Source organism: Lactuca saligna, chromosome 7 (assembly GCF_052625555.1).
Source record: "Lactuca saligna cultivar CGN05327 chromosome 7, ASM5262555v1, whole genome shotgun sequence".
Taxonomy (NCBI): domain Eukaryota; kingdom Viridiplantae; phylum Streptophyta; class Magnoliopsida; order Asterales; family Asteraceae; genus Lactuca; species Lactuca saligna.
Genome location: NC_136423.1, coordinates 2,975,543 through 2,992,016, shown reverse-complemented (window position 1 = coordinate 2,992,016; position 16,474 = coordinate 2,975,543).

The window sequence follows — 16,474 nt, the reverse complement described above, 5'->3', positions numbered from 1 at the left end:
CCCTTATAGATTGGCTTCGTGAATGAGGCCTACTAATGGTAAAACTAGCATTCTATATATATATATATATATATATATATATATATATATATATATATATATATATATATATATATATATATATATATATATATATATATAGGTTCAGGTTATATGGAAAACAAAAAACCCTAAAAATCATTAAAATGCATAAAAAAAATAATTAGAGATAACAAAACTTTTTTTTTTTGAATTTTGTTTATCAAAAAATCGCAACTTTTACGTCAAAATCACTGGAAAAAAATATTGAAAGTTTTTTTTTTTACAAAAAAAATGGTTTTTTTTTCAGCGAAATTGTAAAAAATGCTGCGGTTTTTTGATAAACAAATTCAAAAAAAAGTTTTGTGATGTCTTGGTATTTTTTTATGCATTTTTATGATTTTTAGGGTTTTTTATGGTGTTTTTGTTTTCGAAATTACCCTTCGCTATATATATATATATATATATATATATATATATATATATATATATATATATATTAATCTTGTAATAATATAATATTATAGGGTGTACTTCAAACATTTCAAAATATTAGGGTTTTAATTTCAATTTTAAAATTTTTGAAATTTAGAACTTTTAAATTTTAAAATTTTAAATATTAAAAATATTGATTTAATAATTATCCTTAAATTAAACAAATACTTTAAATTATCAAATCTCTAAGGATTATCTTTTAAATTATACAATTAATTTAACCTAATCCCTTAAATCCCCTAAAATTTGACAATATGGGATGAGATAATTCAAAATCTTTAATAACCATATTTAAACCATTAAAAGATAATTACAAGATATGAGATTATCCAAATCCCTAAAATTTAGGATCTTATCTTGGGGAGGAAGCAAATTTCGAAAACCCTAGATTTCAAAATCTTGGGGGCTAAGGAAAGGGTTTGAAAAACCCTTATCAAATTTCTAAAAATAGGGTTCAAGAACCCTAATTTCGAAATCCTTGCCTCATAGGGTTTATTGGCCATAAACCCTAAAGTGTCAAAGTCATACAATTGTATAATTCTAATTGAAAACAAAAAACACACACTCTGATACCACTAATGAGTTTTATACAAACAATCCTATGTGTTCATGCAACCCTAGAATTTGAATCTATGTTTTCACTATTAGATACACAACATTATGAACACATGAAGAACCCTAGCATGCTCCTATGATTTTCGAAATTTAGATAGTAGAAAGGATTACATACCTCTTGTTGTTATATTGTAATAACAACTCAAATCTTCAATCTTCTTGTCTTTGAAAACAAGTACAACATGTGTAGTACCTCTAATGACTCATAAACACCAAGAGGAAATGGAGAGGCAAGAGAGAGAGAGGGAGGAGGATACAAAATTTGGCCTTAGGGTTCTTAGAGAAGCAAGTGGACGAATTCTTGTAGCCTAGGTTCCTTATTTATACTGTGAGCAGCTAGGGTTTCCTCCAAAACCCTAACGGACAGCTTAGACATTAAGCAGCCTATGAAACCTTCTGGAATAAGGCCATGGATGAAAATATGATGTGCTCCCATCATAATTTCGTTCATCCCTTTGTCCCATTGGGTTTCCCAACCCAAAATCCATCTATCACACATTTGACAGTTTAAGTCCCTTTATTCAATTAATTTCTTTTAGTCACCAAATTAATTCTTAATTTATTTATGACTAATATTAATTAAATAATATGATTTCTCTTTTAATATATTATTCTTATAATATATTAATAAATCATAATAACCTCTTTCTTTATTATTTCTCTAGTCAGGTTGCTTTGGTGAAGGCAACCCAAAAGGACCATGCACAACCGGGTAAAGTACTTACCAAATATGGTTACGAGCTTTGACACTAATCCAACAGTCATGTGAGCACGGATTGTACAACCACCACCACCACCACAACAACATCTGATATGATTTGCTTCCAGTGCAATCAGAGGGGCCACAAGAGGTCCTAGTGCCCGAGCTTGGTAGCAGCAGGACAGGTGGCGGCACCCGCGCCTGCTACATTAAGGATTACAGATGGCCGACAGGGCTGTGCAGAGGCACCAGTGGCGAAGAGTACAACCTTCCAGTTGACAGCAGATGAGGCACGTGCAGCTCCTAATGTCATTATGAGTATGTATATTCTCCTTATTTCTTTGTTTATATTCATTATTACTTATCTTTATGTGTTTTGTTATAGGATCGTTCATTGTGAACAGTATATCTACTCTGGTATTGTTTGATTCGGGGGCTACCCGATCTTTTGTGTCGCTCGCGCTTATCAAGCGATTTGTAGTAGCTCCAGGGGAGCTGGATACCCCACTTGATGTTGAGATAGCAAATGACAGGACTGTTAGGTTTGTGAGGGTTCACCGAGGTTATACACTACAATTGTTTGATGAACAGTTTTTTGTGGATTTGGTCCCTATTCTCCTTAGAGGGAACAAGGTTATAGTTGGTATGGACTGGTTGAGCGCCAATGGGGCACTGATCGACTACGAGCAGTAGCTAGTGAGGGTTCAGACTCCTAGTGGGGGAGGGTTAGTGATTCAGGGAGAGAGGCCATAGGGTGGACTGAATCTGTGTTCAGCAGCGAGAGCGAGGCACTGCCTTCAGCAGGGTTGCACGAGTTACATCGCGTATGTTATGGATACCCGGGAGAAGGGTAAGATGAAAATGGATGATATATAAGTAGTGCGAGAGTACCCAGATGTATTTCCAGAGGATTTGTCTGGGATACCTCTGGAGAGACAGGTCCAATTTAGGATTGACCTAGTCCCTGGTGCGGCTCCGATAGCCAAGGCACCATATCGGTTGGCTCCTCCTGAGATGCAGGAATTGTCTACGTAGCTGTAGGAGCTGCTAGACAAGGGATTTATCAGACCGAGCAGTTTTCCATGGGGAGCCCCGATCCTGTTTGTGAAGAAGAAGGATGGGTCACATCGCATGTGTATAGACTACCAAGAGTTGAATAAGGAAACAGTGAAGAATCGTTAGCCCCTCCCGAGGATTGATGATTTGTTTGACCAACTATAGGGCACACCTTGGTTCTCCAAGATTGATCTGCGATCGGGTTATAACTAGATGCGAGTCAGGGATGAGGACGTGTAGAAGATAACTTTTAGGACTCGCTATGGTCACTATGAGTTTGTGGTGATTCCGTTTGGGCTCACCAATGCTCCAGACGCGTTTATGGATCTCATGAACCGTGTGTGCAGACCGATGCTCGATTGCTCTGTGATAGTATTCATTGATGATATCTTGGTGTACTACAAGACTCAGGAGCAGCATGAGGAGCACCTGAGGGAGGTACTGGAGATACTGAGGAGGGAGAGACTTTTCGCAAAGTTCTCCAAGTATGAGTTCTAGTTGCACGAGGTGCAATTTCTTGGGCACCTTTTCAACTAGAAGGGTATTCTACTTGATCCGGCCAAGATAGAGGCCATGATGCAGTGAGAAATTCCAAGGTCTCCAACTAAGATTTGGAGCTTCCTGGGTCTAGCGGGTTATTACCGGAGATTTATTCAGGACTTCTCCAAGATTGTTGTTTCTTTGACTCGACTGACCAAGAAGTCGGTTACCTTCCGTTGGGGGCCTGAGCAACAAACAACCTTTAAGACTCTCAGACATCGGTTATGTAAGGCACCGATCCTGACTTTGCAGGAGGTTGTCAATGACTTCGTGGTTTATTGTGACGCTTCAATCACGGGAATGGGTGCGGTATTGATGCAACGGGGTCACGTGATAGCTTACGAGTCGAGGAAGTTGAATACCCACGAGGCTAACTATCCGACGCATGATCTAGAGTTGGGGGCTGTAGTTTTCGCCCTCAAGATTTGGCGGCATTACCTGTATGGGGTCCGTTGTACCATTTACACAGACCACAAGAGTTTAAGGTACCTCATGGATGATCCGAACTTGAACATGAGGCAACATCGGTGGTTAGATGTGGTGAATGATTATGACTGTGAGATCCTTTACCACCCGGGCAAAGGCTAATGTGGTGGTCGATGCCGTGAGCCGCAAGGAGGTAGAATCTCCGATTCGAGACAACTGTCTGAGGATGACAGTGATTACTCCATTGATGGAGCATACCAGAGAGTTGCAGGTCGAGGGCCTTAATAAGGAGCGCCGAAAGTGTGAGTGGATCATTGGCCAGGTGGCCTCATTTGATTATGACAGTCGCGGGTTGTTGATCCTACATGGGAGGGTCTGGGTGTTGTACTGGGGCGGAGCACGGAAGGTTCTGATAGATGAGGCCCATAAGTCAAGGTTCTCCATCCATCCCAGGGCAACAAAGATGTATCAGGATCTTCTCCCTGATTACTGGTGGCCCTACATGAAGCGAGATGTAGCCTGGTACATTGAGAGATGCTTGACCTGTAGAAAGGTCAAGGTAGAGCACCAGAGACCTCACAACAAGATGCAGCCATTAGAAATCCCCGTTTGGAAATAAGAGGAAATCACCATGGACTTCATTACGAAGCTTCCTAGGACCACACGCGGAGTAGATTCAATATGGGTCATCGGGGATCGGTTGACCAAAAATGCTCATTTTATCCCAATTCAGGAGAGCATATTGACTGAGAAGCTGGATGAGATTTATGTGCGTGAGATAGTGGCACGACATAGAGTGCCTATCTCGATGGTGTCAGACCGAGATGTTTCACTTCCAAATTTTGGAAGCGGTTTCAAGACGAGATGGGTACTTGTCATCACTTTAGCTCCGCTTTCCACCCACAGAAGGACGGACAGAGTGAGAGGACGATTTAGACTCTCGAGGACATGCTACACGATGTGTCTTGGATTTCGGTGGCAGTTGGGATACGTATATTCCGTTAGCAGAATTTTCGTATAACAACAGTTACCACGCCAACATAGACCGACCTCCCTTCGAGATGCTCCACGGGAGGAAGTGTAGGACCCCAATCTATTGGGGAAAGGTCGGTCAGAGGGCCATGGGGAGTGCTGATGTAGTACTCAAGACCTCAGAGCGGATCCAATAGGTCCGGAGCAGGCTCTAGATTGCTCAGAGTCGGCAGAAGAGCTATGCCGGCAAGCGGCGTTCAGACTTGGAGTTTCAGGTAGGCGCCATGGTCCTCCTGAAGGTGTCACCTTGGAAAGGTGTCATCCGGTTCAGGAAGTAGGGTAAGCTGGGTCCCAAATACATTGGTCCGTTCACGGTTTGGCTCGGGTGGGTCAAGTTGCTTACCGTTTGGATCTTCCAATAGAACTCTTCCAGATCCACTAGACTTTCCATGTATCTCAGCTACGGAAGTGCTTAGTGGATGAAACAACGGTTATTCCCCAAGAGGATATACAGTTTGATGAAAGCCTGAATTATATCGAGAGACCAGTAGCTATTATCGATAAGAAGTCAAAGGAGTTGAGGAACTAGAGGGTTGAGCTGGTGAAGTTGGAGTGGCAGCATTGCAAGGGTTCAGAGTGGACTTGGGAGCCTGAAGAGGAAATAAGGGAGCAATACCCAGAGCTGTTCCCGGATGCAGCAGACTTCGAGGACGAAGTCTAAAACAAGTGGGGGAGAATTGTAACGTCTGATCCATGGTATGCATTTAATTATATTTTATTCTCTTTTGTAGAGCAACTTGATGAGTTGGAAGCCCCAAACTCGTCGAGTAGAAATCATATTTGATGCAGGATCTGAAGTTACCTACTTGACGAGTTGAGGGCCTTGACTCGACGAGTAGGGTAATTTTGGGTTTTTGCACCCTATTTAAGCATCTTAATGCCCACCCCTCAGCTTCATTTACAACCTTCAAGTCCCAAATCGAATCCACGAAACCCTAGTGCCTTGCTCGAGATTGTGAGCCATTTTGAGTAATCTTTGTGTCGTTTTGAAGCTTGTGGAAGAAGAGAAAGCTAGAGGGCTCAAGAGGGAGAGAGTAGATCCAGAAACCACACATCATTTGCTACATTTTCAGGTAAGCAAGTCCTAACCTTGATCAATGGTTTCTTTGATCTATTCTTTTCATCTTTATGAGGGTTTTGGTCCAAGTATGTTAGCATGTGAAGAATGAATGACCCAAGTGGGTATTCTTCCAGATCTGGGACCTTGATGGAATATTATGGCTTAAAGGTGCAAACTTTATGCTGTAGGAGTCCCCATGCAAGCCATAGAGTGTCATTTTGGCCCATTTAAGCCCAAAAGGTCATGCATAGAAGTAAAGTTTGAGAGTTTACATGTTCATTTGGTATCTATGACCTAGATCTCGATTTTCATGCTTTAGGTTGGAGTAATAAGGATTTTGGACAAAGATCTATGTCCCAAGGAACTAGGGTTTAGCTAAACCCATTAAGAAGGGTTATTAGCGGGTAAAGTTGGAAACTTTACCCCTAAAAAGGGCACTTCCAGTGTGTAGACGAAGTATAGACTTTGGATCAAGAGAGTAGAGGCTTAATTTGTTAAGATGGCCCAAACAGACAGAGGAACTCGTCGAGTCCATAAGGGAACTTGACGAGTTGGGTCGTGTTGTCCTATTTCAGCTTAAGATAGAAATCGACGAGCTGTGAAGGGACTCGATGAGTTGATTTGCTAAAATGCGACAATGAGCAGCCCGATAGAACTCGACGAGTCGGGGGATGACTCGGGGAGTTGGGTCGTGATCTCAGGACTGTTGAGTTAAAGAACTCAGCGTGATGATAGGTCGACTCGGCGAGTTGGTCAACCTAGAATGTTGAATTGACCAGCGTGTTGATAGAATGTTGAATTTGACCAGGGGAGCTCCGGTCTTGCTCGTAAAGAAGAAAGACGGATCGTTCCGTATGTGCATCGATTATAGGGAGCTCAACAAACTCACGGTCAAAAATCGCTACCCTCTTCCTCCTATAGACGACCTATTCGACCAACTACAAGGGGCGAGTTACTTTTCCAAGATTGATCTTAGGTCCGGGTATCACCAGTTACGAGTCCTTGAGGAGGATGTTCCGAAGACAGCCTTTCGAACTCGTTACGGGCACTACGAGTTCGTAGTGATGCCCTTCGGACTGACTAACGCACCCGCAGTGTTCATGGACTTGATGAATAGGGTGTGTCGTCCATACTTAGACCAGTTCGTCATCGTCTTTATTGACGATATACTCTTCTACTCTCGGAGTGAGGAAGAGCACAAAAATCATCTACGACGAGTCTTGGAAACCCTGCGAACAGAGAAGTTATACACGAAGTTCTCTAAGTGCAAATTTTGGATCCGAAGAGTTGAATTCTTAGGACACGTGGTTAGTAAGGAAGGAATCCATGTAGACCCGTCCAAAATTAAAGCCATCGAGAACTGGTCAGCACCAAAGATGCCTACGAAAATTCGTTAGTTTCTAGGCCTCGCTGGCTACTACCGTAGATTCATTCAGAACTTCTCTCGGATTGCGAAACCTCTCACTACGTTAACACAGAAAGGAGTACCATTTGACTGGGAAGAGAAACAGGAGAAGGCATTCCAGACCCTGAAACGAGCCCTATGCACCGCACCGGTGTTATCCCTTCCCGAAGGAATAGAAGATTTTGTGGTATACTGCGACGCATCAAAACAAGGGCTCGGTTGTGTCTTGATGCAATGAGGTAAGGTCATCGCCTATGCCTCAAGACAGCTGAAGACACACGAGATCAACTACACCACGCACGACGTCGAGTTAGGGGCGATTGTTTTCGATCTGAAGATCTGGAGACATTACCTGTATGGAACGAAGAGCACAATATACACTGACCACAAAAGTCTCCAAAACATACTGAACCAAAAGGAGCTCAATATGAGGCAACGATGGTGGGTCGAACTACTCAATGATTACGACTACGAGATTCGCTATCACCCGGGAAAAGCCAATGTAGAAGCAGGCGCGCTGAGTAGAAAGGAGTATTTTGGCCGAAGAGTCAAGTCACTAACAATGACTATCCATTCACATCTATCCGCACAGATTAAGGAGGCTTAGCTCGAAGCCTTAAAGCCTGAGAATGTGGCGGGAGAATCCCTACGTGGAATGGATAAGAACTTGGAGGTGAAGGGTGACAGAGCCCATTATCTCATGGACCGAATCTGGACCCCGCGCCACGGAGGTTTCAGAGACTTGTTCATGAAGGAAGCACATAACACTCGATACTCCGTTCACCCATGTTCAGATAAGATGTATCTGGATCTCAAAAAGCTAGACTGGTGGCCTAACATGAAAGCAGAGATTGCTACCTTCGTGAGTAAATGCCTTACATGTGCGAAGGTCAAGGTCGAATATCAGAAGCCATCAAGTCTTCTGCAGCAACCAGAGATACCAGAATGGAAGTGGGAGCGGATCACTATGGACTTCATAACTAAGCTACCCAAGACAACGGGTGGGTTGGATAGTATATGGGTCATCGTTGACAGATTAACCAAGTCCGCGCACATCAAAGAAACAGACAAGATGGAGAAACTCACAAGAACATACATTAAGGAGATAGTTCGATTGCACGGTGTCCCTGTATCTATTATCTCGGATAGAGATAGTCGGTTTACTTCAAGATTTTGGCAATCGCTGCAAAGCGCCTTAGGGATGAGGTTGGACATGAGTACAGCTTACCATCCGCAGACTGACGAACAAAGTGAGAGGACGATCCAAACCTTAGAGGATATGCTGCGAGCATGTGTGATTGAATTTGGTAAGGTGTGGGATACACACTTACCCCTTGTTGAGTTCTCCTACAACAATAGTTATCACACGAGCATCAAGGCAGCCCCATTTGAAGCCCTCAACGGCCGAAAGTGCAGATCCCCTTTGTGCTGGGCTGAGGTGGGTGACACTCAGTTTGCTAAAGGACGAGTTTCTGGCAGCACTCTCACGGGTCCAAAGAGCATCCGTGAAACGACTGAGAAGATTGTACAGATTCACGAACGATTAAAAGCCGCTAGGGACCGACAGAAAAGCTACGCAGACAAACAACGAAAACCTTTGGAATTCCAGGTGGGAGATCGAGTCCTGTTGAAAGTCTCACCCTGGAAGGGCATGATACGCTTTGGAAAGTGTGGAAAGCTGAACCCAAGGTATATAGGGCCTTTTGAGATTCTCGCTATAATCGGCTTCGTAGCTTACAAACTCAACCTACCCCACGAGCTAAGTAACATACACTCTACCTTCCACGTCTCAAACCTGAAAAAGTGCTTATCTGATGAAACCCTAGTGATCCCACTAGACGAGATCAAGATCAACGAAAGCCTCAACTTTGTGGAAGAACTTGTGGAAATTATGGATCGAGAGGTCAAACGAACTAAACTAATCCGCATTCTGATTGTGAAAGTTCGATGGAACGCCAAGCGAGGGCCAGAATTCACTTGGGAACGCGAGGATCAAATGAAGCTTAAGTTCTCCCATCTTTTCGCTTAATTATCTTGTAATAACATTATTGATTGAACTCGAATTTCAGGACAAAATTCCCTCTAACGGGGGGATAATGTGACAACCTGAAGTTGTTCCATCGCTACAACCCGTTCCGTCCGTAAAACTCGTCTTAAGCGAATTATTCCGTTTCCGTTTTGGATTAAGTCAATTAAATTAAGACTTTTATTTTGACTTTGTAAGTATCCAAACATGTTAAAAACACAAGAAAACGTCTCAAACTAGTAATTTGAAAAACTTTAGTTTTGACCATATCGGGTGACGACAACTTAATCGGGTGCGACCAAAAGCCTCGGTTAACATCAGTATCGGGTAGAATTCCACTGTGTCTCAAATCCAAACCATATATAAAGTGGTTTAAGCCTCATTTGAACACTTTTTCACACTCTCTCTCTCTCTCTCTAACCTCTCTCCTCAATCCAAGATTTAGGTCCAAAAATCACACTTTTCAAGCTTCAAATCACTAAGGTAACTTCCCTAACTCATAGATTAGCATCTTAGACCTTCAAATTCATCGTTAAACAATCAATTAGGACCATTTTCATGTGTTTACGGCCCTGGAACATGCTTGAGACGTATACACACATATGAGGGGTTTTTGAGCCTTTAAACCCTTCCAATTGACCTTTGGAGCTTAGATATGGCTATATGACTTAATATACTGAACTTAGAACACCTTGAAATGAATTTTTGGAGAGTAAACATGAGTTTACTACCCAAGATCATGCTTGGGCCATAAACTCACCTTCATGGAGAGTAAACTCATATTTGGGTATTAAAATGCCACTTACACACCTCATAAGCCTTTGAATAAATTCTAGAAGCAACCACCAACAAGTTAGGGACATTAAACTTGATTAAAACAACTCCATAAGGAGTTCACAAATGTAAACCCCTCATACATGGGTTCCTGGGCCGTAAACTCCTATAAATGGGTTAAATGGTGCCCTAAACTCACCCCTTGACTTGTAAAAATGAGTAGAACCACTTATGATTAACCTGTGGCCTTTAAAACAAATAATGAATGTGTGGGTGAGAGTTTATGACCGTAAACTCATAGTTTTCTGCTGTAAACTCATCAAATAGTCCATATGTTTGAATTAGTCCCTTTCTAATGCCTTAGAACAAAACCTAGCATCATCCCTCAATTGGTAAAAGGCCATTTAGCACCCAAGAACCTCATCCATGAGTTTACGGCCGTAAACTCATGGGTATGAGGTGTTTAGGTCCGAAATCTCTCCAAAGAGTTTACTCTTGAAGAGTAAACTCCTTATCCAAACCATACATGTCCATACATGTCACCCAGGTCACTCCAAACACTTGAATTGAAGTGTTTTCGCGACTAGAAATGTATATCCTCTATTAATTAGTGATTTAAATCTAATTAGATACTATTGTGTATCATTTAATATTACATAGGAACCTCGCACGTTTTCAAGCCTCGATTCGACGTTTAAACATCCTAGTCGACACATTTCTAGTCCGGTGAGTTCATACCCCTTAATGAACCTTTTAAATGTTTTTACATGTTTTGGGGGGGGGGGGGGGGGGGGATACAAGTACATTACTACATGTTTTATTATCAAATCATATGTGATTTACAATCTATCATCAAAAAGGGATTACTTCACAATTTTAGATACTTGTCAATAAAACCGTTTTAACAAATTATCAAATGCGCCTTTAAGGTTAAATCATTGTTAAACTATTTTCAAAATTATGTTCCAACTACTTTTCTTTTTAAGAACATATGTACATTAATATGTTTATATAAATAAGACTTGAAGGACTTAGGATCGATAGCTGGCCTTATTTCCTGTTCTTGTTTGATGTGGTTTTAGGGTATTGGTTGTCCGTCCGACTGTCGTTAAATTCTTAATTGTATATTATATATTTGTGTAGATATGAATGTTTTTATCTTATTCATTACTACTGTCGATTCGAAGCAGAAATTCACATACTCTATTTAACTATAATAGGTATAGTTAAAGCTACTACTAGCTACCTCTACTACTACTATACACACCATAAACTGTTAATATTACAAGTTAATGCAAGTATAAGGGAACACTCTACTTACTATACTAAAAGACTATCATACTAAAGCGTAAGAGAATTCACTAATACCAAGTATACCACACTATCTCTCTCTATAAGGCACTCTACTACACTTACACCATGTGACCAGGGCTTCCCGAAAGGAAAGCAACACTATATGTATAGATCTATATGGAACTGAAACTATTACATCCCGACTGTTATGTACAGTCCGAGCCGACTAGGCCCAGGGGTGGCACTACACTACTTCACTACGCATGACCGGGAGGTTCATCGGTACTCTACTACTTCACAGTTGGTCACATGAGAAGTTAAACTTACATCCAAATAAATACACCAAGACTTAAAGTATGAACTAAAATCCCGAAGTAATTAATGATCTATTACTAACTAAAGTTACAACACTATTACTATTAGCAAGCATAACTTTTCTTCAGCCGTATTACGTACATGAGATTTATTACTACACTTTTACAATGGAAGGTTTCAACAACATTACTTTTTCACACTAGAAAGATTGACTTACAAATGTACTTTCTGGAAAATATAGGATTTTCTAGGGATTTATACTACTCATAAATACAAATTTCTGTTTTTATACTATAAATTTGCAAACACTTTTATCCTACAATGACACTAAATTCTTATGAACTCACCAGCTTTATGCTGATTTCGTTTTCAAAATAACTTGTATCCTCAGGTCAAAGATAGACAGGTACAGGGCAGCTTTTGGAAGAAGATGGAGCATATACAAGACTCATCTTTTGTTTTGTTATACTTTTGGTGTCTATTAACTTTACAGAACACAATTGTAATTATTATCACTATATATATGCAATGGTTGTTGTTTCTTGTTTTTACTATTATGCAATTGTAATGATACGGTACATGACGTCCTCCACCCCAGAACGTATTCCGCCGTTCTCGATTTTGGGGTGTGACAACAAAAATATCTGACCTGACTTGGTTAGACGCATATCAAACAAGGCCTTAGCCATCAATCATAATAATTTATTCACCCAATATCATAAAATTGACTAAACGAAGATTTTTTTTTGAAAATTTTGACTGTATTACTTTTTTAACGGCTTAGACTGTTTAGATTGCATAGGCCCACCCGTGACCGACTCCGCCTAACTCGGCCGACTAGCATTAATCGTAGATCGTAAGAGGCCGCCTAGGCCGATTTTTACAATACTAATATATATATATATATATATATATATATATATATATATATATATATATATATATATATATATATATATATATATATATATATATATATAATGCTAGGTTATTTTGTTTCTTACATTTATTGTGTGCTAAAATGCATCAATAGGAATTTATTAAATTAAATAATTATTTAATTAAATAAATATAGATATTAAATTATTTCTATAATTATATGTATATTAAATTATATCCATAATTATAATTCTCTTTTTATGGAAAGTAATTAAATTCATCATTAATGTCAACAATAACATTCTTTTTAAATGAATTCAAATCTAGGTTTTTATATTTAATTCGTATTTTGTTTTAGGATTCACTCGTTTAAAATACAATAGATTTGCATGGAATATGAAGAACGAAAGTGTATTCTCATTCTTCTAGATATGAATTCATTCCCAAAGAATATTATTGTTGACATTAATAACGAATTTAATTAGTTTCCATAAAAATAAGTTGTAAGTATGGATAGCATTTAACATACATATAATTAATACTAAATTTCTGTTGGTGCATTCTAATACACAATAGATGTGAGAAACATTTGAACCTACCTCTCTCTCTCTCTCTCTCTCTCTCTATATATATATATATATATATATATATATATATATGTGTGTGTGTGTGTGTGTGTGTGTGTGTGTGTGCAGTATTATACACATGGTAGGTTCTGATCCAACAATATATAGAGTAAGCTGTAAATAAAGTTCAAATTTTTTTAAATTTGCACCAATAATCTAATGTATAATATTTTTTATGGATTTGATCTCTAACAAACTTGAACTGATAATTATATCTTTTACTTTATTTATTTTTATTTATTTTAATGTTTTGTTTAATTAAAAAAATATCCATCCCCACAATACATTACCCTCTCTCTCTCTCTCTCAAAATACTCTCCCCTTACAAGATGATATCATGTATCCCCACCAAGCACCACCACCTAGTCCATCTTCTCGGATCATTAATAACCTACTCACATGCAAACAAAAGCATATCCATTGGTAGACACTAAGATTCTCACATACAGACAAAGAAATGTACACAAATTTAACAACCTACAACTCAAACACATATATAATGAGAAAAAAACCTAAAAAAATACATTCACACATAATGAAAATTTTAACCTCAAAAACACACATGCACATAAAACCAGGATCAAGATCAAAGTTTTAATGCATAAACAACCAAAATCAAACTCTGATTAAAATAAAAAAATTCCTTAAAACATGTTTCAAATCAAATGATAAATTGAAAAAATCTGTTTAAAATCAAGTAGAAATAATAAGGGGCATGAAATTTAATTTACCTTTAAAACTGATTTACAAAATACGTTTAAATTCTTCAACTCAAAATAGAAGGAATTACACTTTAACAATGTAACATCCAGATCCCGTTGTACTTTATATTTTGCAAATTTTGCATTTTATAGGATCGCCACGACGTGGTGGGGAGGAACCACGATGTGGAAAGTCAAGGTCATCTCACGTAGTTTATTTAAGTCGCCACAACATGGTAGCTGGCAAATGAGAAATCCTTTTTCCGGGTTTTACGCCTTATTTAAAGGAATGAGGAGGCTAGGATTTTCTTACCCTCAACCTCCATCAAAACTGTGAAACCCGAAATCCCCCCCCCCCCCCCCCTTTCTCATTTTGAGCCTTTGTTGGTGATCTTGAAGCCTTGGAAGGAAGAAAGAAAGAATCAAAAGAAGAAGAAGAAGAAGAAGAAGAAGAAGAGAGATAAGACCCAACAAGCTATTCCTCATCCTTTGTCATAGCAATCTTCTGGACCTTCGTAAGTGTCCAAGACTCAATTTTTATCAAAATAGAATGCTAGATGTTATGTTTTGTCCCTTAATCTTCATGTTTTTTGAGTTAGAATGACGGGATCTCATAAATCTTGCAACTTTATGAAACTATGGGACTTTTGGGTATGATTATTGGTTCGGATTTGGTTTCTTGATGGGTTTTGAGCCATGAATGGGATTTCAATGGAAAAACCCTCTTTTTGGCTCATTATGGCTTCAGGACATGCATGTCTATAAAGCACCAACGTTTATGTTGGATTAGGTATTAGAATTTGTTCTAGAGTAAATGAGCTATGGAATTGCTGGAATAAGTGCTTAATGAGGAAAGTCATGTCATATTTAGCTCCTTTGAATCTAGGGTTTGAGGTTTTGACCTTGTGGATGGTCTTATCGGGTAAAGTTGGAAACTTTATCCTTCTAGACCTTGTTTTAGACCAGATCTGAAATTTGGAGCCTTTGGGATCGAAGAAAACAACTTAATATATTAAGTAACTAAAAACCCAGTGCCCAGAACGTCGTGGTGGGGAAAATCGCGAATGGCTATTACTAGAGGGCCACGACGTGGCCATAGGTGGCCACGATGTGGCGGTTGACTAAAGTCAACATCGACCGTTGACCTTGACCATTGACCTTTGACTTGATTTGACTTTTGGTCAAACACCTATTTTGGAGGAAGAGCTCAAAGTTTATTTGGTTTGACTAACTAGGTGGTGCATAGCAGCAGTACTCTGTCGTTGAGAGCAGTAGCAGTAGAGCATTTTCTATGAGGCGAGTCTTCTCACCACACTAGTGGGTCGAAGGCACCAATACCGATCCACTGATTCATATGTGTAGGATGTATGTGACTATGTGACTAATACTGATATGATTGTATGATATATGCATGGAGCCAAATTAGGCTCATAGTCATTATGGACTACGGGTTGATACAAACCCGGGGGTTGATACGGATGCGACACAAATACTTGCTATTACATGGGGTTAATATGAACCCGAGGGTTGATAAGGACCCGACAGAGCCACGTGTTGTTATATTTGTATGTATGTTTTATGTGGTATTATAGGGAAGTTCACTAAGCTTTGTGCTTACAATTATATTTATGGTTTCAGGTACTTCCGGCACGAAATGAAAGGGCCCGACATGATGACACGACATTCTCCCCCTCATGTTTCCGTAATTATGATTTCTTTTACTCTCATGTTTTGGATAGTTTGTATCTTCGATGTTTACGAGACATATGATGTATGAGATTGATAAATTTGAAACTGAAATTTTTATCACTATTTTTGGGACGTTAGAAACACCATAATCTGATTACCCCAAACCAAAAAAAATGATTATTCTTCAACATTGATGAATCATATTAAATATCTCCAGCAAAAATTTGAAACCCAAATCTTCGATTTTTTCCATTATTCTTCAACATTGATGAATCATTTTCTTATGATTGTAAAAGATATATATATATATATATATATATATATATATATATATATATATATATATATATATATAACCCTCTCCTTTTCTTAAAAAAATTCAATCCCCTTACACGATGATATCATGTATCCCCAGCAAGCATCACAACCTAGTTCATCTTCCTGGATCATTAACAACCTTCTCACATCTTCTCACATGCAGACATAAAGCTCCCAAGTGAGGCATTATTCAAATGAGTTGACCGGGTGTAGAAGCTCGTACATGGAGGACAGGCCAACACTTACCTGCCAATACCTATAAAGAGTTTTTTAGATGGAGGCATACACATAGACCGATCAAGGATTTTATAGATGGATGCATATGCTTATCAAGGAGTTTCTGGAGGAAAACAACAGTCCACCCTATCGAAAGATGGTGAACCTTGCTGGAAACCAGGATGAGGATTGTCGGAGAAGTTGAAGAGAGGTGAATGGTCATGGGGATATATATATATATATATATATATATATATATATATATATATATATATATATATATATATATA